The following is a 23,725-nucleotide window of genomic DNA, read 5'->3' as shown; positions in this document are numbered from 1 at the left end:
AAGCTTCAAGTCACTTTGGCATGGCCCAGCCAACACAACCAATATTGAATCAGTTGCATTACTGCTTATTTTAAAAATGCACAAGGTAACTCCCCCAGTCACATAAATCATTACACAAATTCTTCCCATTTAGAGAAGCACAAACCATCCCAAAAAAATCTTAAAATTTAACTTTAAAAAGCCCCACTAGATATCACAAAAAAATGTGTTTCCACTAATAGTTGCAAAGGAATACTACAAATAACTCTAGTGACATTATGGTAATTAAAAGATAGCAGTCAATGTAATAGAAGCTTGGTTTTTATATTAACACCAACAAAAGAAAAAAAGCAAACATTTTTCAATGGCAAACATTAATGTTGACATTCTCAGGAAGCTTGGGGTAAAAATTAATGAAAATAATTTTGGACCCTCATTCCCAGAAGTGCACTTCATTCCTACAGCATTATAAGGGCCTACAAAATTTGATCTTACATTGATGACTTCAGGTGTGTGGACAAGAAACCAAATCCAACTGAAAATGTGCCTGAAAATAGCCAAACAGCTTTGTGGTCAAAATCAAATTACTTTTTGTAAATTCTTCCATTTTTAGTAAAGCGAGTTGTTAATAACAAGAGTGAAAGAAAATTCTATGTACATTTTATGCAACGCGAAGTTTCCGGTGAGTGGAAGCACATCTTCAATCATAATGTCAGTAAAATAATATGCAACAAATATATTCATGGGCTCCCAAGATCAACCAAACAAACAAAAACCTAAACAAAAACCTCCCACAACTATCACTTTGTGTTCAGATGGGCACTTTCCTTCCTTTCTTCATGCTTCCATAGTGCTCTAGTCAGAGAAGTTGTATTAAGGAGGCTTTTTTGTCTTGGAGTACTCTATCACAAAAAATGACTTTAATATGTCCAGAACCATTAGAGCACCTAAATGGTTGTCGCTAAGTCCTTTATTAGTTCTGCTAAAACCAATGAGGAATGCATGAGCTTAAAATTAGTTTCCTGTGTAAATGCTCTGGAACAGGGTTGCAATTTCATTTCTTTCCAGTTTATCAGGCAATTCCTGCTTCTGGCATAAGATACCCGATACCTTCGCCAAACAGGGTAAGTAGTAACGTCTTTTACTATAACTTCCTCAAAAACAGGGGAAAAGTGCTCTCCCCCATACCCTCAGTAGTTTTATCTTTGAGAAAAATTTTAAATATTGAAGGGGAAATTCTCAGCAATTTGTCTTTCTTTAAAAAATTGAACATGCCAATAAAAAACAGTTATTTAAAATTAATTTCTGTCTGATCAGCAAAAGAAGTATTTTCAAAGAATATTAAATACCTGGAGCTTTTTTTTAACAGTTCTGTAGAAAAAAATAAAGTTTCATTACAATTCAAAGATGAAACAGAATCTTACATATCTGCCACAGTGCTTAAGCAAAAGTGCTTAATAATGCACAGTAAGCACACGTGATTATAATCCTCACACATGGTCTGAAGATGAGGAAGGAATTACAGCACAAATCAGGAAGACACCAAGTACCCCTTCATGCCCTGCTGTATTTGCAATACCTCTGAAGCCCAACCCTTGCTATTCTTCCAGTTTGGCAGCTGGAAAGGCAGGTAAAAGTAAGATATGCTGGAGAACTACCCAGCTAAAACTTCCAATGCTGATCCTGTAAAGAACAAGCCGAGCACATCATCTTTCCCAGAGTTACTGGCCCATCTAATCAAACACAGCTGAATTTCACAGGTGTCACTGAATGCAGCGGTACAAAACAGTATCCTCTGAAAATACAATGATTGAAGAAGGAAGATTATTTATCATTGTGCTTTACAAAAGGAAGTTTTTTGGGAAGCAGCAGGAGGCTTTCTATATAAAAAAAACCTTTCTTGATTGGCTCTTTGATATTAACAAAGAACTCTATTTCATCCTCAGTGTGAGCACATAGCTTCTCGTTAAGCTAAAAGAAGTTACACATGCACACAGGAGAATTTACAGCATCACCTCTTGCAATACCATCCTTCCGTTTTCACAGGGCTCCACCTATGGTCACATTCTGAAGGAAAAAAACACCTGGCATTTTGAAGTTAAAGGCAGACACTGTATCTGAAGGATGGAAAATCATAAGGCTGCTAAAGCTGATCAGCCCCAGGGTCTCAGTCCAGCCAAACCCTCTCTGCTATAAGGTATATTCTCTATTTATTCATAAGCACATGCAGAGGAAACAGAAGCTTGTAACTGGAGTCAGACTTTGATTCATACATGAGCTGAAAACCCAGTCCTTGCACCAAATAAGCACAGGAATTCAGTATCAGCTAATTTCTACTAATTTTGAAGATGAAAATATCACATGTTTAAGTAGGGCTGGCTGCGCAGTAATAGTTTCACCTTGTATAAATCTGAGATCCTCCAACACTAAAAAAGCTACAACCACACTGTAGTGATAAAAATCTGTGGAGGAATCATGGGCAACATTATGCTCAAGGAGGCCATACACCTCCACTGCCATCCTGCACAAATTTCCAAACCAGTTTTAGTATAATCATGTGTTTGTGACTCCACTGCTTTTCCCTCACAAAAAAAAAAAAAAAAAATCACATGCTTCTGTACTCTGTACTAGGATTGCATTTTCCAAATAAAGCGAGTTGTGGCTGAAATGCTGATTACCCAGAAGAAATCCTAACAAAAGGAAATGTCATAAACTATAACTATACACTACACAATATATGCAGTTTCTCTGCAAATGCTGCCCTGGCCACAAGAATAGAAATGTCTTTGGAGTCCCATTACATATAGGAAGAATAAGATATTTATGAATGGGCAGTAGCTGTTTGTGCTCATTGTCCTGGGAGAAGCATATATATTCATAACAGCTAGTGGACTTGAATGAGTTCCACATATTTAATTTGTTTCAGAAGAATACAGAAGTTACACCACAAGCCAGGATTTAAGGCTCATTCAAACCACTGTCAGTTTTCATGTGAAGGAAAAAAACAATCCACAGTCAGTTAATACATAAAAGTATGCACTCCATCCTGGAACACACTTTTGACAACTGTGTAGTGAATCCTTGATGGAACATACTATTTGGTATGACTCAAAATCTGTTTTTCTTGAGGGCACTTCCATGAATACACTCTCAATTACATAAATAATGTATCACTAGATATTTGAGAGGCTTTCGTTATTCAGAAATAAGTCTTCTTCTGTGAATAAGCACTTCAAAAAAATCTTTTTTCTTTTGCCATTTCTTTCCTTTTGAATTACTAGAAGCTTGAGACTTAGGTATTCACAGAAGACTTACATACTTTCTCTGCCCTGCAGTTGCACAAAAAATAAGAATTCTAAAAAAGAAAGAGAGGAAAAAACAACTGAAAACAGTCAAGATAGAATGTCAGACACAGGAGGACTGTGGTCTATCAATGTAACCTTTGGTCCTAACAGTGCCTACAGTACCACAATAAAGAAGGTCATACTATAAGGCACAAGTACAAAATAACTTGCTCATAATACACTTGAGCTTTTTTCCCATATAACTATGCCTTAAATCACTGTGGTGGAATATTCACTCTAACTTCTGTCACTGTATCTATTCTAATTAGCCATGTAATTGTCAGCTTTCATTTTTGAATTTATGCATTTAGACCAACATATCTAGTTTGCTACAACCTCCCAAAGTTAATTATGCATTGTATAAAAACGCCCACCCTGTTTAAATCAGTTATCTCCATTTAGTGATTTTCAGTGTAGTTCTTTGTTCTTGCTGTAAGTTAAAGTTCATTATTTATTTATGCACACACCCCCCACTGACTGCTCGTCCTCTAACTTAGCTATGCTGATTTTATTTCTTTCAGTACCTAGACACAAGAAATTCCTTCCAATGCCACAAAGCACTTCTCGTCATCCTGCAGTTCTCTATTTTCATTCTATTTTCTTAAAAGTGATTCACTTTTACAAATTTATTTTACAAAAACAAATAATCCCCGTTATAAAGCAACATGTTACAAACAAGCAATAACTACTAACTAGAAAATACTGTCATTGTTTTATAAAATTTTTTTGTTAACTTCACCTTCTTTTTATTTGGTTTTTTTTTCAAGAGAGGCAGACAAAAGCCTAATTTGCCAGCTTTTCAGTTGCAGCTAATATAGTTAATTTAATATTCAGCAACATGCAATTAGGTCAAATTATGCATTCAGAAGTTTTTCCTTGGATTTGTTAGCTGGAAAATTTCATTTGCCACCACAGTGCCTGTTCCCTAAGATTTGCTAGATATTCCCCAATATTCCTCAGCCTTCCTCCAACTCATTTTCTATCACCCACGAATTATACCATCCCTTTATTAATCTTTTGAATTGCTACATAAAAGTTGAATTAGTCACATTCACCCTACTACTCATATTTCTACATCTTCCCATTAATCTTCTATGATGTCCAAGTGTCCACGTGGCTCTGAGTACGGCACACAGCCTAGATGACAGCAAAACTTTTGAATTGCATTGTGCCACAGCTCCTGAAGAAGAAAGAGTTCCATTAAATCTGCCTCATGCTTCTACACACTCCATAATCTGAAATGTTTCTCCTTAGAGGAGAGCAGTTTTGGGTAAAAACTTTTTTAAAGTCTAGAGGAAAAAAAAAATTACCGTTTAATGTCTTCTGGAACAAAATAAGTGTCAGACACAATGACACAAAATAGTAGTCTGGATTAGCTTTACTTGTATCTGTACCTACTTCATTAGACCTAGTTGGAGAAAGGCTTATAACAATATATTCTATCATGTTATGTACCTTTCTTTGCCATTCTTCCCACGAGAATCCTACTCTGAACTGAGAAAAGGGCCACAGACATCCTGTGATCCAACAAACCCTTTCAATAGGCAGCAATACAACCAAGGAAAGGAGAGGTTATGCTTTGATATGAAACATCAAATTCTTGCAAAATTTCACTAAGTCTGTCAGGATACTACTCCCACCACCAACTGATACATTTTCTTTCTTCTCAGTCCTTAGTTGGGCAATCCAAAAGTGGGGCAACAAAACAGCTTAAAATACTACATACAAATGAAGTTCACTCCCTTTGTTGAAAAGCCATGTGCCCCAAAAGGCACTCTTCTAACCTCAAAAGCCTGCCAACAGTAATGCTTCTGAGAGCTCACATGCATCCTGCACAAACAGGTATCCATTTAAATGGCAGCTCACAAATGCACCTAAGATGTGTAAAGAAAGCTCTTCCTTCCCAGGATTTCAGCAGGTTCCTTGCTACGCTACGTTGCAGTCAGCCTACAGTCACATATTGCTCCATTGGGTCAGACACAATTTTATAGCAGCAAGTACTACATTTAGACTCCACTCTCACTGCTTTTCTTTGTCTCTTTTTGAGGAGGGAATTTCTTCTATGTTTTCACAAACAGCTTGTCCTTGGTTATTTTAGCTGCTGTTTCCATCTAAAATCATCAGAATAAATGATTCAGAAATACGTCTATAGGAATATTTTTCTTCTAAAAGCACAGTATCAGACGTTCATTTCTATCTTACAGCCTTCTAAATCTAAAATACATTTAAGCTATAAGCACAGCATCTGAATAAATCCAAGAAGGTAATACATTTCACCTTTCTAGTACTTATTATCAGCAAGAACTTTAAAGCATCACAAGTGTACGTAGCAAATGACAAACATTACCGAAAGTGGGAAGTAAAGCCATCCAGTGACTTAAAATGCAGACTGTGCAATCATAAAACACTTAAGAGAAGCAATTCTGAATTGAATATTTTAGAAAAAGAATGGTACATTATTTCATTTCTAGAGTGGATCAATATAATAAAAATCGGATGTAAAAGTCAGATTGACTGCAAATATGTAGGTTCCTTTCTTCCTTGAACTGTCACCTTGCAAACATAGATTGGTCCTTCAGACTTCATCTAGTGAAATGCCAACTTTGCCAATCTCTGTCTATAGTTTTTATTAGGCTGCTACAACACTCACAACCTTAAATATTATCAGCCCTGTGACTGCAAAGTAAAAATCTTAAAATGCATGATCCTTATGAACTAATAAAAATCAGAAAACAAATAACAGAACAAGTACAGCCTTTTAATTTAATCTCAGCTTAAAAGTACTTTGAGACCAAAAGAACTGTATTTTTAATTCTCTGGAGAGAGAAAGGAAGTCTTTGTGCATTTGATTCCTGAACATAATTTTTAGAATTCCTGCAGAAAAATAATGATTCATTTTTCCTTCTATCTGATGAATACAAAATGTGAATCATCTAAGCACATGTGAATCTTCTGAAAGATGGACCTTTATCAAAAGTCTCCCTAAGTCTTCTTAATAAAACTTAATAACAAGTTGCTCACAAGGATGTGGATCAGGTTTTCCAGCTGCCCTCCCAGGAAGCTGTTGTACCACAGGTTTGAAATTGTTCAGGACAGAGATTCTGACTTCACAGTCTCTTTTCTGAGGACCTACTGTAATACAGTTCTGATCAGATTGAGGCAAGCAAACAGTTCCCCTTTTCCTTCAGCAGTAACGGAGGTCAAAAACTCATCCCCAGGTTCTCTCTAGAGCGTACCATATAGTATTGAACAGATCATTTCATTCTTCATTACTCAAAGACTTTTCAGCATGAATCCATTCCTACTCATGGATAGGCTCAACTAAATTCACATTCAGTCCCACTGACATGAGCTGAGGCTTGGATCTTATCACCAACCACACCCATTAAGTTCCCCCACTGAACATAGGCTTTCTGAGTGGGGCTTCAGTCAAGATCCTGGAAACAGAAGAGCACGTTTGCTACATGAATGATGAGACAATTAAGATACTGAAACATTACAAAAATACAAGCAGAGTTTATGTCCTGAAGCAGACAACGATCAATGTCCTAGCACAAGTTCTGCTGCACACTTCTTGGGACTCCTCCAGGTAAAACCACTTTCTGTAAGACCAAGTTCTTGGCTTGGTAGAAGTCTCACTCCTGTGCAGGCAATACCAACTACAGAATAAAGGACTGGCAATAAACTAGATGAAACAAAGATAACAAAATATGGCAACTTGCCAGCATAAGTTTTCTCTCTTACACTTAAAAAACAAAACACTCCCACCACCTCAAATTTTCAGCTAAAGCCTAATATTACAGATGGACTTCCTATCACAGTGAAACATCCTGATGCCTAACTGCAGGATCCTTTAATGAAACAAACAACACAAGGATATAGCGTTCCTAGTTTTCCATTAAAAAAGGAAAAAGCTGATTTCACCTGCAGGGAGTTAGCTACCCTAGTTAAAAGTACCTAAAAGCTAACTAGGTCCATAGTCCTATGTCTCAGGTTTAAGGAAAGGAGACAAGTTAAAAAGCAACCACTGAAGTGCTTGCAAAGTATTTGGATCATACTGCTCAGGAACATCAGTTTCACCAAAACTGAAATATTATTTGAAAATTAGAGTCTTTGTTACTTTGGAAGGAAAAACACTTTTGCATATGTAATACACAAACTTTTAATAGGCCTACTGTGATTCAAAACTTAAGGGTTTCCTCTCTTTTATGTAGTATAAAGTTAAGATAAGATTTATTTATGTTTTGTCTCTGGTGCAGAGCAACAGTTCACAACCAGAACAGGTCTGTTGGTCAAGGCCATTTTCACACCTTAGGACAATGACTTTGGTCTAATCAAAGGGAAATGCTACTTCCTAACATGACAAATTATCTTTTTTGACATAACAGACAGAACTGTTGCTTCTCTCTGAGCTCAATCTTTATTTCATCGTCACTTTTATCAGATCAGTGCTGGTGGCAATACATCAAATGCTTAGAATTTCAATGAAATTATCATTACAAAGGCTTTCAGGGGTTTGCAAACTTTCTCTGGGCACAGAGCGAGACTGGAGTATGTAGCAGTCTGTCCCACATTCCCTACTCTCCTGATCTCTGGTGATCAAGCAGGCTCTGTGCTCATCATCTCAGCCTGGATACCACCCAGGATATTTGGTGGTTTTGAGTGTCACCCTGTGGGTGGCTTCATATTTTGCAGCAATTTGAAAGAGGTCAACAGTTAGCAGCTATGAGTTGATCATAAAACTGTACATACACACATATGTGCTTCAACCACCGATTAAGTGTTTCCATGCTAGTCATGGTTATGCGCAATATATATTAATTATATAAACAATCTATGTTTATACTAAGAGTACATCCAAAAATACAGGAAAAGACATACAAACAAAGCATACAATATCATTAACAGTGTTTTCTGACTACATGCAATCACATTGATAGTCAAAAGAAGCCAAAAATTGAAAAGTCACACACTAAGTGTTTGATCCTTTAAAAATTACATCTTGATGGTGCCTCCAGTAATTCTCTACATAACTTTACCCCTTTTTCTTCTTCTCAAAAAGCCCTTCCTCTCTTCCTTTAACATAATATTAAAATTTATCCAATTTCAGTACCTGGCACCAGCGAGTTGGCTTTTCAGGAAGACCTTACTGATAGCTCATCTCTTACACATATGAAAGCATTTCTTTGCTCTGCAAAGTAATAGAGCCAGAGGATGCTGAACCAGTTTTCTGAAGCTACCATTCTAGAAACACTACAAACAGCTAAGAAAAATACGGCTGCATAATTTTTAACAAAACAATATGGAACCTGATCCAATGCATTAATGGTCCATAATGCTATTGAACAAGACTACAAGAGAGACACTTTACTTGCAGTTGGTTGTCAGACAATTACTCTCTGCTGCTGTAATACTTCATGTGCATACTTCCAAGGAAGACTCATGAACACACAGGTTCATTAAGGGAATGAGAGAATCGATTGTAAAATGGAAAAGGCCGAGTGAGGGCATATTTCAAAGAGATGAATATGGTACACTCCATTATGTTGTAATCAGCCTCTCTCTTTCATCCTAAGAATTGTAATAGTCTATCCTAATTTTCAAGGAAAAAAAAAATTCTTACTGCCTGCATCATACCTTCATCCCAAATACAGTGAGGAATTCAAATGTGCTGCAGGCAGTTTCCATTTACCATGGTCTTTGGAGCAGACGGTATTGATGTTGCTGACCATTTTTCTCCTTAATAAGAAAAACATTCAAATGCTACTAATATTGCTGCCTTGGCAAACCACATTTTATAGATGGGACTTGCCCTGTACATGACACATAGAACATCAATCAAGGCTGAATTTTATTTCAATTTATTATGGTTGCTGTCTAAATGAAAAAATGCTTATATCATTAAAGTGTCTTACAATATAAATGTGTAAGTGATGTAATCACCCATTTTGTGAGAAAATTCTGATTTTGATTAAAAATACCTACAGCTGAATGTATAAATATTTAATAAATGTGGGACAAAAAAAAAAAAAACAAGCACATTAAGAAACCACAGTAATTGGTATCTGGTGTAACATCATGGTTTTATGCTTGATAGCTTTTCTCTTTAGAAGACGAGTTTGTAAGGTATTCTTTTAAAATGGTAAGAGCTGCCTTTTTGTTCAAATCATCGAGAATAAATTACTTCAATCTTGACTTCATTCAAGACCTCACATGTGTGCTTTTTTTCAAGTTATCATTTATCACAGTTCTTTGCTTGCTATAGCCAGCTATCTCCAGACTGAAGCTGGTGGCCTGCAAAAGCCCTGCAAGCCTTTGAAAATACACAGTTCTGGACACCACACAATTACCAAGAAGCAGAAAGCAGCACCTTATAAGAAGGGAGAGAGTACTCAATTCTGTAATTGACTGGAATTCACAAACCTGTCCCAGCTATTGAGACAGAATTTAAGGCTTGGCAGAGTCCCACTGGCACACACCACATCCGACATCCCCAGGAGTTGGCTGGGATGCTCTCCCAGCTGCTGCTTCCAGCATGGCACAAAGCAGCACACCCAACATCTTGTCCTTGCTGCAGAGAGCACTGCAGATCATCAAGTCAACCCAATGGCATTGGCAACGCATTAAACTCTCATTGTCCCTCTGCATCATCAGCATACAGTTATTATATAAATACAATACCTCCCCATTCACGAACAGCCACCTCCTTCTGCTGTGTTTATTTGTCAGTACTCTAAAGTCCAGAGCGTAACTGCAATGAATGATAAACTCTTACAGAAGTTCACAAGCACACTGAAGACCAGAAAGTAAATCCAAACAGTTTCTACCAGAAAAATGAGAGTTAGCAGATTGGTAGGCAACTGGTTCTCCTCGTCCACTCTGACCCCCTCTGGAGTACTCTGGGCAGCTCCAGGGCTCCAGCTCCAGGGCCCCCAGTAGAAGGAGGAGGATAAGAGGGCTGGAGGACCTCTCCTGAAATGACAGGCTGAGATGGACAGCTGTGGTTGTTCAGCCTGGAGAAGACAAGGCTCCACAGAGACTTAGAGCACCTTCCAGTACATAAAGTTGGCCTACAAGACAGATTGAGAAGAACTTTTTACAGGGACAGGTGGTGACAGGACAAAGGGTGATGACTTTAAACTGAAAGAAGGCAGATTTAGATTAGAGGAAGAAAATCTTTATTGTGAGGGTGGTGAGGCACTGGAACAGGTTGCCCAGAGAGGCTGTGGATGTCCCATCCCTGGCAGTGTTCAAGGCCAGCTTGGACAGGGCTTTGAGCAGTGATCTAGTAGAAGGCATATCTGCCCATGGCAGGGGAGTTGGGACCAAATGATCTTCCAGGTCCCTTCTAACCCAAACTATTCCATGACTCTATGTTTTCCTTACTTGTACAAAAAGTATCTAAAGCAGAGGTTGGATCCAACGAGCAAAAGACTGAACTGCATAAGCAGTGGTTTAGTAATATTGAAGATGTGGTAAACAATGTAGTACAGCTAGACGCTGCTGCTCTTTGTCAGGTAACCACTGCTCATGCACAAGTCTCAGCACAAGAGGGAAACTCCTTGAAGATTTTTGCCTTGCACTGAATTTTATCATAGCCAAGAACTGAGGAGCAATTTCAACTTGGCATTTAAAGAAAAAAAAAAAAAAAAAACTGTAAATGAAGGAAGCGTATGAGAGCTACATGAAAGATAAGTGGACTTTCCTGACATTACATATTGTAAAGTTTGCCAGAGCGTATTGAAAGAGTCAGTATCCAGGTTAAATCACATCCTGCTGCAGCTGTCCAATTTTACAGTTAAAATATTCATATTCATTCCATTAAACAATTACAGAAGGAAATACAAAATATTATTAAAAGTATGTTGGCTTTGTGCTATTTTTTTTTAGATTTAATAATATTCTTAGCTTCAAAGAGTGATTTTTTTTGTGTGTGTATTCACACCCTGGAGGCCACGAAGCAGTTGTCCTGTGAAAATCCTACAAAATCTAAACTATACTATACATTTCTGGCAGACGTTTTAGACAAGAAAAGAAGGATATTTTAGCATTTATGGAGCTGGCCTGACATTTAGGGGATCTCAATTTAATTCCTTGTCTGCCAGACTTCCTTCATAATCCCAGACAAAGTAAATCATTTTCCTTTCCCTAGTTTCTCATCTTCAAAATGGAGAAGACCATTAAAGTAGGTGAATCATGAAATTTTTGAAAGACAAAAGATATCCTTTTATTCTCCATTTTTATTTTTTCCATGGTTAGAAATTTACCTGAAAGCTTAATCTTTCAAAGGTTTCAACTGTATGCTGTTTGGTTCTCAAAATCAAAACACACTATTTATAAGTAACACATTTTGTATGTTGCAGATCCGTCACTGGAGAGTCTTCCATTTTAAAATGCCTGCTCTGTGATAAGAAAAGATATTGAAGAATGAGCACAGAGAAAGTTAATAAACAAAATGCATTCATGGCCCATTACTTCAAATAACTTTACCATATAAATAGTCCACTCATCAAATAATGGCCTCAATTAACATTTAATGCTCAGACAATACATTTGTAATGTACTGCAGGGATTAAAAGTTCTGCATGAATATCACTATCCTGGAAGTGCCACTACTCACAAGAGAAGTACTGACATATTTTCCACTTGATTAAAAGCAGTCGCTAGTCTTTCCTCACCCTGTTTCTCTACTAGACCTCTTTGTCCTAGAAGGATCAAAAGAAAATATACACTCTATGTAGGAGCTCCCAATCTGCTAGCTGATGATGACTATGAGCCTTGCTTTTTAAAATCCATAAGCACACTAGTTCAGCATTACTACAGAGGAGAAAACTAAGCTGTCCTTATGATTTTGTTAAGAAAGCAAGTAATGAGAATTCCCTCATGTAAGTGCAAGCTTCAATCCTTTTTACAACAAGGTAGAACAAAGCTAGTTTTTCACAGAATACTCTCAGTTGGAAGGGACCCACAAGGATCACCGAGTCCAGCTCCTGACTCTGCGCAGGACACCTCAAGGGTCACACCCTGTGCACGAGAGTGATGTCCAAACACTTCTGGAACTCCGTTGGGCTTGGTGCTGGGACCTGGGGAGCTGTTCCAGTGCCCAGCCACCCACTTGGTGAAAAGCTTTTTCTAATATCCAACCTAAACTTCCCCCAGTACAACTTCAGGACATTCCTACTGGTCACCACAGAGAAGAGATCAGCATCAAAATAATATGGCACATATTAGCTATAAAAAACAAAAAAGTTAGCACTTCCACCACCAGGAACAAACATGAGGACAAGACCAAGGCAACAATGGGAGAGCCTGACATTATGTGGACCCTGCAACAGTGACAAGCACTGCAAGAACTGCTGAGATGCCTGGATGCTTGCTCCTTGGTATATCTAAATGTGAAACACCTCCCTTCACCCAGACATCTTGCTGCTAAAGGGGAAGGAGAGTATCCTTGTAATATGTGGTTGCTTTTATCCTGCAACACAATGACTGAGTGTTGATGAGAAGATAACCAAGTCAACTACTCAAATACCAACAAAACCCATTCTAACAATGACTGCCACACCATGGCATCATTTTAGAAACTGACTTCAGTATATTCAGATTTTTTTTTTTTGTGGGTTTGACCTGAATCCTAATGAAATTAACTGCTAGAAGAACCCAAGCCAGTACAAGCTACCAGATTCCAAGGTATGATACAAAATCTGCTGAAAAAGTCAACAGATGCTTCTACTAGAAGCCAGAAAGTAGGAAGGTCAGGAAGTTCCTGGAAATCTAAAATGGATCTCATTGTGCTTTGAAGGTGAAGTGATGGAATAAATAAAAATTATTAAGAGTTAACCTACAACAGAGATCTAAGTATAAAATCCTGCCAAGACCCATTATTCTCAAAATGCATTTTAAGTCATGTTAGGATCTCTGCCTGTGGGTTCATCTAAGGCATAAAAAAAACCCCACCAAAACAATTCAATGAAAATGAAATATCCAAAAAAATAAAACTGATTCTCAGCTATTATTTTCCCCACAAGTATTGCCTTATTTTAAATTTATTGCTAATAAAGTATGTTAGAAATTGTCCTTAATAAGCTCTGCATGCATCCAAGAAAAGTGCATACACTGACAAAGATGCTTCTAGTTTTGCACAACACATGGCTTTTTATACTGTATGTTCTCTCTTGAAAACTACTCCCTCACAAAATGAAAATTCAGCAGAAACTCTAATAGCTTTCATATTTCAGTCTAATAGGTAGCATGGCATTGCACTGCCACCCACCTTTGCTACAATATTGCACAGCACATTTAACAGACATTTGCTTCCTTCACTCAGTCCTTATGTGCAGCTTCTGCAGGACCTTAGTATTAACATTTAACAGAGTCTATGAGCATAAAGCACATTTATGAACACCTGCTAGAACATTTTATTTGCCTTAAGAGTTTTATTATAACTGTTAAATTTTCTTGCTATGCTTTATGGGCCAAATCCTGGTCCAGTTTTAGCCTCAACTCCCATTGACTTCAACAGCAAGCAGATTTGATTGTATGTGGGTTTCCATACCAATTCAATACAGCTTTAAAGAAAATGGGATCACTGGTAAGCACAATACTGGATAGAAAAAGCTAGAACTTAGCAGCTCTAAACATCCACTGAACACAGCCTTCAAACACAATTAAATAAACAAATAAACCCCACACTGCATTACAAAACCCCACGAGCTCTGAGGCCAGAAATACAAGGTATGCAGGTATCCCATCCACAAATGGCTTGGCGGGATATATTACCACCAACTATTCCCTCGCAGATCACTCACTGATGCTCCTGCCACCAACATTTGGCTGTCTGTATGAAAGCCATCAAAGGCCAGAATGCAGCCATGCCAGCCTTGGTCACCTCCTGTGACACATCCAGTCACAGCCCTCTTCAACAATACAGGATTGGCTGGGACAAACCATGCAGAGCCAGAAGTTGTAGCTGATGAACAAGAGTCCAAGGAAGATGTGCCAGAGGAAACCATGCCAGAAGTCTGACTGTTCCTAACATGTTCTCTACTACCGATCTTCTTCTTTACCATCTTATTGGAGATGTTCCCAACACCTCTGTGAGACTGAACATGACTTTACACAAGCAACGCAGCTCCTCGTAGCTTAGAGAAAGATAATGACAGTCCACATTAAACTCCTCAAAGAAAATGTAACCTCATTTGAAATTACTTAAGGGTTTACTTTGTCCACTGCTATTAAAAGTCCAAAAATAGTAAGGCAGCTAGCAAAAAATAGACAATATGGCAATGTCACATCTGTTTCACAAAAGCTTGACAGTAAATGCTTGATTCAAAGCATACTATTAAGCCCCCCAAAATTCAAACAATTATAAAAATGAAATTATAGACACAATGATGAATGACGACAAAAGAAATGTTAACAGATCTAGCACTATACAAAAAAAATATTGATTTTTCTCTGATTACTACTTAGGTGATCAGAGTGTATAAGGTCCTAGTTGCCTGCTTGCTCTAGATTTTATTAATGCTTCAATATCAGACACCCAATTTGGAAATCAATGCTTACTTCATCATTTTTCTCTGAAGGATCCTATTATTCACAATTGATTTAACAGAAATGAAAGGCTTACCATTAACAAGACCCAGCTGCTGACACTTCTTAGATGAATTATTGAACTTCTAAGAGTGAATTAACTTAACCATCACCAAGACTTATTGTCTGATGTTTCTCATACCAAAGTCAGTGTATTTATAATTACAGAACCAAGTAGTAGAAAGTAACTCCTTTGCTGCCTCCTCCAACACCATATACACCATGTAAAAATTAAGATTTTAAAGATAAAAATATAAATTATGCACCAAATTCAGTCAGTTGGAGCTTAGCCTCTAACTGCGTTTTGACACCCTGAATCTTCATTTATTTCTAAAATTCATAGGTCATTTCAAGGTTCAGAAAGAAGAAATCCAATTTATGGCAAGTTACATCTTCTGTCAATGAGATTACTACAGTCAATGCTCCCTAGGGCTGATCATGCCCTGTCAGAAAGCCTACAGAAGACTATTATTAATTCCCTTTAGGTACAAAATGAAGAACCACCTTATGAATTGAGATAAAAGTAACAAATATTACACTAGTGCAAGTACAAGAGGTACTACCAGTCCATAGAAAAAGCAACGTAAATGTACAAAGCAAGAGGCCTGTGTTTAAAACCTGCCATCTGAACCAAGGGGCTACCTCTGCTCAGAACATAAATTCATCATGCCCATTTTCCAGTCTAAGAAGGACTATACATCACCCAAGGTGAATTCCGTTCATCAAATAAGAGCTTTTGCTCCGCAGAATAAAAAGTTCAGTACCAGAAAAAGAGCAGGTTTGGAAGGGCAGATGATCACATCAGCCTCTATTGTAATCCTATGCAATTCCCAAGCAGGTATACTGCTAATAATGCTCTTCATGAGCCATCCTTGAGAAGGGGCAATAAAAACCCTGAGTGCCAGTACACTGCCCAGCTGCACTGATCTACAAACACATTAGTGTGAAGAACATAGAGCTGTGCTAGGCAATAAGATATCCTTCAGCCACAGACAGTAGGACCACAGCTGCCTGGTGACACAGCCAGAACAACTGCTCAGCTGTCAAAACGAGTGAACGTTTCAGGTCTTAGTAGACTTTTGGCTAATCTGTACTACCTGGCTGAATATGCCTTCAAAATTCTAGAATGGCAACTGCTTTCTCCTTTAGCATTCATCATACTTGCAGAGGTCAGCTTGATCATAGTTACCTCTGCAACTGCTCTGAAGACTTTAGCACAAGACGAAGTTCAGACTCCAGATGCAACACATTTGGGAAGTCTTCTGGATTAATAACACAATTTTTCCTTCCTTTTTATTCCACAGAACCGTGAGATAACAGACCTGTTTATCCTTTTCACACAAGCTGAAAGTCAACAACTGTCCAAAATCACTAGAGTCTCTTCTCAAACCTCTCAACGGATTTGAGTGCTTTCACACTGCTGGAGGCAAAACACCTGGGCTTTTTTACCAGGGTTAGCATGTGAGGAAGATAGTCTTGGAGCAAACCAATCACTTTTTGAATACTGTATTTCTCTTTCCCAACCCCTGTTTTAACCCCTATCTTACTGAAACTAACCTTAAAATTCTGCTTCGTACATCAGACAAACACTTTAAAAATTAAGAAAACTGTGAAGGAAAGAAGCTTGACAGACAGTCTCCAAGATCATAGGAGATAATTTCCTACATTAGACAAACAGGCTAAAATCATGAAATTATGATTATTTTTTAAATATTGAGGTATTAAAAATTTTCAGTCTGCCTCTTCTCTACAGAATAGCACTTTTGAAATGGAGGGTGGCTGCCCATAACTGAAACCTGCTTAAATTTGATATCTGCATAAAACATATCTCAGCAAGTATGTTGTAACAACTTTTTTTAAAAAGACATGGACTTTGGCAGATTTCCTGCTTTTCTTACACTCATTTCTTCCAGTACTTCCCACATTATGAAATAACTCTTAATGCTATAAAGACAGTTCAGACTGCAAAAATTGGTCCTAGTGGTTCCAATGGGAGTGACGTGGTCAGAATTTGGCATTCAACAAAGTTTCCATTTCTACATAGGTTTCATTTATTTTTCAGTTTAAAAATAACACCATATTTTGGCATGTAACTAGAGCTGCTCCTGCAACTCAGAAGAAATAACACTGCTGGCAAGCCTCAAATCTGTTCCAAGACAAAAAACTGTGTTGGCAGAACTTTTCCTAAAAGTTCTTTTTGACTAGAGGCAGAATTCAACACCAGCATAAATGGAGAAACTTCAGTGAAAACAGTTATGTTACACATTAAGTTTATATAATGCAAATATATTTAGCTGACATGGAATTTAAATTCTTTTGAACCAATTCTGCTTATGTTCTCTACGTACATAATAACTTAGCACCAAATTCTATAATCATTCTTCTGTGAATACTCTTCCCTCCTACATAAATGGTACTGTGCTATTTACAAAGTACCGCAACCATGCCACACATTTTTTTAAACGTAAGAGTTATCCAATTAGGATGTGGTGAAATTAAAGCTGCAAGATCTATATTCCTGCATCAATTACAGGCACAGAAGAAAATAACATAAATCTGACATTTCACAACTTCTGAGGGTTTGATTTTGCAACCTACTTTCTAAAATACCTTTTTTGCATGTCCTACCCAAGGATTTTTTTAGAGCATGAATACAGTTCACCAATGTGCAGCGGTGCTTCATCAACACAGATCACAGCAAGATTTGACTCCCAACTCCACTATAGCACAGACAACAATGAAAGCATTCAAGTACCTAGACAAAGATGCCCATGACCCTTGGATATACAGGATATAGCTGGTTGATGGATGGGAAAAAGTACTTACAAGGAAACCTGTATTATTTTAGATTAACTCTTGAAAAAAGCTGAATTGAGTTCTTCTTGCCAGAGAGAGGGAGAAAGTTACAGTAGTATCAGGCTGCTTCAATCCTCTTGAAGATAAAGCAATACAAAGCTTAAATATGTAGATATTTCTAAAACCAAGTTCTAAGCACAGCTTACTTACTCTACCCTAAATACAGTTGACTGAACTCTAAATACAATTGTGTGAATATTGTATTGAACATCATCGGTGTTTTGCCTTTTTGCCAAACTATACTTTTTTTGTACATTTTGCTATACTGTCACTGAAGAAAAATATTACAAAGAAATGTAGATTGAATTTATTTACCTTCAGATTCTTCAGAATTTGTATCCACAAATTAATGCACCACAATTCATGAACTGCTTCACATAATTCAACTAAGCACATGGTGTAGAGGACCTTTAAAGGTCCCTTTCAATTCAAACGATACTATGATTTGCAACACTTAATTGTAAAAGTCAGCCTGCCTAAACATAATGCATCTTTTCAATAAAATAAACCACTTTAGATGGCCACTGACTTAAAACAACTCAACAAATAAAAGGAAAGGTAAGAGGTGATGCTTATGTTCAGACCTCAAATTAATGCAGTTAATTTGACCACCAATATAATTAATACAATGACCAGATGAGAAGTTAGAACTCAAAATAAACTTAATATTATTGGTATGTAAAGAAAAAATAAATAGAATATGAACTAAACTTGAGGTCTGGAATTCCAACCAGCGATCTCTTTGAGAATAAATTACACAAAATTTTCAGCATAGTGTGCCTAAGAATTGATGTCACAAAAATCATCAGCTCTTCAGAAATGTGAGGCAAATTTGCCACCAAGTATAGGAAAACACATTAATTATCTTTTTATTTCCACTGTAGAAATGTACTACAGGTGTTTCAGAAATACTCTGATTTTCAAAAATAAATGGTCTCTTTCTTTCCATACATTACCAAGTCTAACAGAGGCATATTTTTATTTAGGCTAAAATCATGCCTTATGGGATACACTTAGGAGGAGGAAAGGAGGACATGCAACTGGCATTTGAGACATATTGCCAGTGCAAAGCTGCCAAAAGCACACAGCAGGGAGCATGTTTTGGCTATCCATGAGCAGAATAAGCATGCACTGCTTATTCTGGCATTTGCCACTGCCAGCTGGCATTTGTTTCCAAATACAGAATGCTCACTAGGCAGTTTGGAGACTGGACATACTCCTAACCTTAACTATGCTCCCATAAAAACATGATGCTGAGATACCTCATTAACCATGTCTCTCTCTTAGCTGACTGCCAAATGAGAAAGACTGAATGACAAACAAAAAGGATACATTTTCCTTTTACACACAAAAAAGTACTTAAAGTATATCCTAACATACTCAAGTGCTTACAGTAAAAGAGAGATTTTAAGAGTGTTGGAAGAACATTCTGCCAGAATCTCAAAAAGCAGAAACACTGCCACTCTCTATTGTACATAGAGAGTACAGAAATGGTACATACATTGTACAGAAAAAGTGAAATCCAGAGACACAGAGTAGCAAGAAAGCATAGCAATGTATAGAAAGAGTGGCTGGCACTGTGATTATAAAGTGTACTATCATGTTTAATACAACCTCAAGCACTCCTCCCAACAGACGCTCCCTGCTTTATGTGCTGGGGCAGATTTGTGGGTAGAAGATTAATGTCCCCCTCCATCTGTTAATGACTATATAGGTCCCCTGGGCTTTGCACCAAGGGTACTTTGCCCTTAGGATGGAACAAGAAATGGGAATTTGTGTTTGTTACAAGATGCGCTTACTATTTCCAGCAACAATAGCTATTGCTAGATGTGTATATTATTTCAGCTTTATCTACCAAAAACATATTTTATTACTGTAGCTCAACTGTGATTCCAAGTAGATTTTCAAAGATATCAGTTAAAAGGAGAACAAACCAACCAGGGAGCACTTTTCACTTTCAAAGTGCTTTCCTGACACACAGAGCCTGCATTGGTATTTGCCCTGTAAGTGCTCTATTCATTTAACTTTTCACTAGAGTTTCAAAGTGACTCCACTTTTTGGATTTCCCTTTCTCTGTCACTGATAGCCTGCTGTCATGGACCAAACAACCCAGGAGGAAGAAATGTACCAGAGACTGCCATGCAAAGGAGAGGGCACTAATTAAAGTCTTCCTTTCCTTCAGGGGGTTCTGTGAGTGGATTTTAACTTACCCCTGTTAACTGTACCTTTCCTCCTGAGACCTGGAGGCAAGTCAGAAGGAGCTTGACACCAGCACAGTCTTCATGGACCTAAGCCAGTTTGATATCCTGGAAGAATATAGGGAAGGAACCATTACAAAATGAAGTTCTAAAGGAATGAGGCAAACATAATCATCACCAGAACCATGATACTCAGAGCAAAATCAGAGAAGATATTAATATCCACAAGTATCTCCAATATCCACAAATGAGGAATTAAAACCAGAGTGTTGCTTCACTAAAGTCTCCAAATGTGGTGTCTCAGGTTTGTTTCATGCTTCCTTTCTTCCTTTTCCCACCCCTATCAATTGTAACACTGACCTCAATTCCATCTCAAGGAAGAAATAGTTGTCCCTACCAAAATTCCCTGTGAGCACCAAAGGGAATTCCAGGGGCAGTCAACCATGTTAACATTAACACCAAGCATATTTAATCAACTTCTCCCAGTTTACTCAGCTTAAATTTGGAAAAAGCTGGAACACCTTTGCAGCTGAACCATCAACACAAGAATAGTCTACCCTCTTTTTAAAAAAGGGAAATGCAATTTCAGCACAGCCTCTGACAATCCTTTTGATCCAACTGATCATTGTTTCTCTCAAACCATTCCTGTCCAACAAGAAAAGCAGGACAAGACCATAGTCAAAAGGGAAAAATAAAGAAAAATGGAAAAGGAATTGTTCCGCATTGTCCTTCATCTTCAGCAGAAAATTTCCTGGTCTCAAATGCTACCAGAGTGAAGAAAGTGCAGCCACAAAAGACACTTTTTCCCCCTCTATATCAGCAACAGTGCAAAACAATGAGCGTTGAACTAACAAAGTGCTCTGCCTGTCTAGGCCTTAGTACTCAAAATATTAGAATGAAAACATTTCTCTACTGGCTTCCCAAATAAGGAAATACTCCAAATCAAGATACACACTTAAAGCTGTTAAAATTAATTGTAAAATACAACCAAAAAATCCAGCTTGATTTGTATATATTTTATTTCCGTAACACAATATTGTTAGAATCAACAGAGCTGATCCCAGATTTCCCATCTGAATCTACTGATATTTGACCTTTTTCTTATGCTTCCTCAATAAAGCATGCATTTCATCTTTCATTTGAAAATTAAAGGAATCATCTTTTCCTTTAATCTGTGTACAATACAGGAAAACACATTCCGAGTATGATTTAAATAAACAGAGCAGGTAAAAGGGATTCAATTATAATATTTCTTGATTATATATATATATATATATATATATATATATATATATATAATATTTCTGATTTCTTCTCAGGTCCTTTTGGAAGGCTGACTTAGAGCTAAAAAGTTTGAAATGAAACTCAATGCTAAAAAAAATAATAAAAGATACACAGTTAAGAATATTAAAGACAAAAGCACAAGGGACATAAGGGACAGAGCAAAGAGCTGCAGTTTCCCTTCCCTCTAGGGAGTACAAGATAGCACAAGCTAGAATATCTCCTGATTGATACTCCTTTGAGCAACAGCTTGCTTTCCTTAATGTGCCTCCTCAGTTGCCATCCTATGGCCTGCACAGGTAGGCAGCCCCTGGAGAGAAAACCACTGAAGTCTGTGCATCCTATAGAGCACTGACAGCAATCATTCAAGCTTTTATACAAGCCCCTGTACCTCTGCAGAAAGGCTGCTCTCAATCTGGCCTCCAGAGGAAATACAGCAGCCTAGATTGATAACATCTACTCACACTGCTGCTGATTAGTCATAGACTGTCTCTGACAGTTTTTCCCAAAAAACTGAACAGGAGTCTTAAGCCTGAGCCACAGCTAGCATATCTAACTCAAGTACTGGTAAAACACTTTCAATGTCAATTGCAAAAAAACCCAAACATATCTGTCTGGGGGAAGAGCAGGGGAGTTACTGTTGCTTATTCTTGGAGAAGGGAGGAATATATCACGTGTGCACATATACTTATGTCTCACACATAAGTACAGGATAACAAATACAGCTTGTTCTCCATAACAGAATTTTCCACTTTGAACATATAGACATCAATATATAAAGTTCATGTCATTTCAGTGAGATACCTTTTGAATGAATAACACTGGCATTATTACAATTCATGTAACACAGATTCTTTGGTCATCACTAACTCAAGGACAAATTGGAATCTGAAGGCCAAATCTATGGGGATTCCTGGTGGCATCACTAAGACCTCACACAGATGTCCAAGACAAGTAGTGCTGGTATTTTGCCCACCTTTGCACCAAGTTAGTTCTGAGAAATTACTCAAAAAACAGTCAAACGTGATGCCACAACTAACAACAGTGAGCAATTCCATCAATAGAGAGTACTCATCACATCAGGTGCAAAGGACATGTGAATAATCAATCTTAGATCATTTCAGTAGCCATTCTGTCAGGAAAAAAAAAAACAAAAACCAACCCAACATTTTCTATCTAAGTATACGAGTCATCAAACTTAGTATGTTAAATACCTTCCCAGACTGGTGAAGAACTCACCATCAGCCAAATTCAGCAAAGACTACCACTTGACCTGTGTCACATTTATTTGTCTGAGCTATTCTCAACACACAGCAGCAAGATTGTGACTAGTCAAGGCAGCAGCAGCACTTTGCCCCACAGTTTAGTCTTGTTCCTTTGCGTGGGCTCTTTATCCATTTTTATTCAAAATTATCTTGGCCATGAGTACTACACAAAGGGCTCCTCTGATCCCACAGACAGCTCTTTTGTCCTAAGAACATAATTTAAAAGACTATTTAGAATAACTTTTACAATACTTATTTTCTCTGCAGGAAATTTTCTCACAGAATAATTTAGGCTGAAAAGGACCTCTAGAGGACATGTCCTCCAATTCCCAGTCAAAGCAGTGCTGATCTCAGAGTTAGAACAAGTTGTTCAGAGTCTTGTCCAGTCGTGTTTCTAAATCTCCAAGGCCAAATCTCACAACCTCCACAGACCTCAGGTCAGAGTTTAACCATTCTCATCGCCAATTGTTTTTCCTTATGCCCAGTCAGAATTGCTCCATTTCTATATGTGACAACTGCACCTCACCCTTGAACCATACACCTCAGAGAAGAGCACTATTCTCTGCTCCAAAACAGCCTATTAGGAAATGGAAGGCAACAATTCACCTTCATCTTCTAACCTCCAGTCTGGGCAAACCCAGATCCCTCAGCCCTCCCGGTATGCCATGTACTCCAGACACCAACTGAAACAAGGTGGTTGCTCCAGATTAAAAGCCTTTAAATTATTTATGAAAATGTTACAAAGCCTTTCACATGCCTCACCTGGATCATACACATTACTTTACAGGTCCCTTGACACAGGCAGGATCATTGGTACCTTATCTTCTGAGAGCAAAGAAAGTTCTGAGGACAACCTCAGGGGAGCAGCAAGCATAAAGGATTTGACAAGATGATGCACTGAGTGGCATCTCAGATCACCTAACACTCTGGAACAGCACTTTATTAAGAGTAGAAAGAAAAAAAAATCAACATTTAAAAGAAGTTTAATGTGGTTTAGAATGTAGCTATACAGCTTCCTGCAGTTGACCCCAGAAAAATAAAAGACATGTGATGTGTAACTTCCTTTGACTTTTCTTTGAACTCTAGATAGAAGTTCCTGCTTTAAAGAGCAGGCTTTTTTTTTTTATTAATTACTTTTACAATTTTCATTAATATTTCCAAATAGTACTTAACTTAACTTACTAAACTTAGTACTTAACTTACTGAAATA

At 37.7% G+C, this 23,725-nt stretch overlaps 1 protein-coding gene across 3 annotated transcripts in view; it reads right to left on the bottom strand.

Moving 5' to 3' along the window:
* RARB (retinoic acid receptor beta) overlaps positions 1-23,725 on the bottom strand; it is a 319,974-nt gene that overhangs the window by 291,175 nt on the left and 5,074 nt on the right. For 2 of the 3 annotated variants that reach the window (XM_021538079.4, XM_031503873.3), the window contains exon 2: positions 19,982-20,077. The gene's annotated coding sequence lies outside the window, so the exon portion shown is untranslated. The remainder of the gene's footprint in view (positions 1-19,981; positions 20,078-23,725) is intronic. The other variant, XM_085573205.1, reaches the window with a different exon arrangement.

This window comes from Lonchura striata, chromosome 2, assembly GCF_050655825.1.
Source record: "Lonchura striata isolate lonStrDom1 chromosome 2, ASM5065582v1, whole genome shotgun sequence".
Lineage (NCBI taxonomy): Eukaryota > Metazoa > Chordata > Aves > Passeriformes > Estrildidae > Lonchura > Lonchura striata.
Note: the sequence above shows the minus strand (reverse complement) of the source record. Positions and strands in the feature narration are given on the sequence as shown.